The 2,010-nt window shown below is 56.3% G+C and overlaps 1 pseudogene; it reads left to right on the top strand.

Annotated features, from left to right (window-relative positions):
- The first annotated feature begins 407 nt into the window (after nucleotides 1-407).
- Nucleotides 408-926, top strand: LOC141415512 (SHC-transforming protein 3 pseudogene; annotated as a pseudogene).
- The last annotated feature ends 1,084 nt before the right edge of the window (nucleotides 927-2,010 follow it).

Below are 2,010 nucleotides of genomic sequence, written 5' to 3'. Positions count from 1 at the left end.
TCGAGTTTGTTTTTTTTTTTTTTTTTCCTGCTACAGGAAGTGATTTGCAGTGCTCACCGAGCCTTTGTTGAGAAGGGTGTCCTCACAGAGTGAGTCATGCTTTTGCTGTGTGCAGCCCAAGCAGCTGGGCGTTCGCTCCATCACAGGCAGCTATGACTTTTAGAAAGCAAGCGTTCAGCCCCAAGCAGCGGGCTCCGGGGCGGGGGCTGCCGGGCAGCGGCCGTGCTGGCTTTTAATGGTAGGAGGGCTTGGTCCTGAGACTTCGTGCTCCGTCTCCAGAAGGCGGTCCTGGGACCTCTGTTCTTAGTCCAGCTCCGGGGCCCGCGGCTAATCTGCCATGCGCGGCAGCCCGGGCCGGGGCCGGCACTAGCAGCGCCCGGGCGGATGCGGCGAGCCCACTGAGGGGCATGCTTCCACGCACCAAGTACAACCGCTTCAGGAATGACTCGGTGACATTGGCCGATGACCTTCTCCACAACCTGTCGGTAAGCGGCGGCGGCGGCAAGGTCGCCTACCTGGTGTCCTGCAAGGCGCTGCACAAGGCGCCCGAGGATGGGCCCGGCAGCCTGGGCCACCTGCTTCACAAGGTGTCCCACTTGAAACTCTCCTGCTCGGCCCTCCGCGGTCTGTCGTCGGCCGCCTGGGAGCGGGCGGGCGTGCGGCTCTCGAGCAGCTGCAGCGCGCCCAGCCTGGCCGCCCTGGACCGTAGCGCGCCCCCCGCACCCTGCGCCCAGGCCGAGAGCATGAGCGCAGCCAGGAAGGGCCGGCCGGGCGAGGAGCAGCTGCCCAGGCCCCCGCGGGGAGCGCCGCACGCCATCGACCAGGTGCTGGGGCCGGGAGTCACCTAAGTCACCAAGGTGGGTACAGGCGCTGGCCGCCCTGGCGCTGATCCCAGGTCAGGGTGCTGTGCCAGCTCCCTTCTCTGAAGGAAGGTGTGGGGAAACATCCGAGAGGGTCACATTAGAGGCCAGGAGATGCGCACTCCTTAGCAATCAGCTGGACTGGCAGTGGTGACTTTGGAAAAGGGTTGAACAATCGCGTGACCTCCCGCTGTCCTGCTTTCTCCTGGGTTCCACCCTTTTGGCATGCCTTTGACAACTGGCTTCACCAGATGTCTGGCCAGTGCCCCTTTCGCCATGGGGCGCCCATCCCTGGGACCCGGGTCCAGCCTAGCAAGCGTTTATGAAGCACACTTGTTAGACCCCAGCAGCCCCTTCGGGGATGCAGGAATGTCACTACTTCTGTGCCCTCCTCTGGTGGTGGTAGTGGCGGGGCAATTTCTTTTTCCCCGCTGCAAAAATCCCTGGCTCCTGACAGGGCAGGGCAGGCCAAAAGCTGTCTTGCTTCTTACCAGACAGGTTCTACTTTCTTCCTAGCAAGGTTTTATTTGGTGTTTGTCTTTCATTTCATTAGGAATGGTTTTGGTTTATAGTAGCGAGAGGAGAATTTAAGACTATTTCCCAGTGACTGTAGTCTTCCACTGCAATGGACACAGAGGAGCCAAGGTTGTTGCACGCAGCGCCACAGGCTGGAAAAGTTTTTCTTGCCACATAAAGAATGATAAAATCATAATGGAGTTAGTAGAATTCCTCCTTTATACAAGGGTGCCATGATATTTAAGGAGCAGAGTTCAATTGATCTGCCACGCGCTTATTTCCCTGTACCTGTCTGGCTGCAGGCAGTCATGGCCTCCCTAGCTGGACATGCTTCCCCTAGAGAAGCCGGGATAGTCCAGGTGGCATTATTTCAGTCTTGCCACCCAAGGCATGGATTTTCATTGAAAAGGACATGAGACACAAACTCTACTCCCACCTGTGTTAGTAACACCGAAGAGCCTGGAGGTTGTCTGCTCTGTAAATACTTGCTGAGATCAATTTAAAAATTCAGCAGAAGGACCCTGCAGGGAAAGTAGAGTCTCTTGGAAATCTTGTAACCAAATTTCCAAAGAAATTTTTGGGTTATCTTTAACTATGGAAAAAGTGTTTATAAATAAAGTGACCATTGGTGTAA

The sequence above is a fragment of the Castor canadensis genome, chromosome 13, assembly GCF_047511655.1.
Source record: "Castor canadensis chromosome 13, mCasCan1.hap1v2, whole genome shotgun sequence".
Taxonomy (NCBI): domain Eukaryota; kingdom Metazoa; phylum Chordata; class Mammalia; order Rodentia; family Castoridae; genus Castor; species Castor canadensis.
This window is presented reverse-complemented; position numbering and strand designations above follow the sequence as displayed.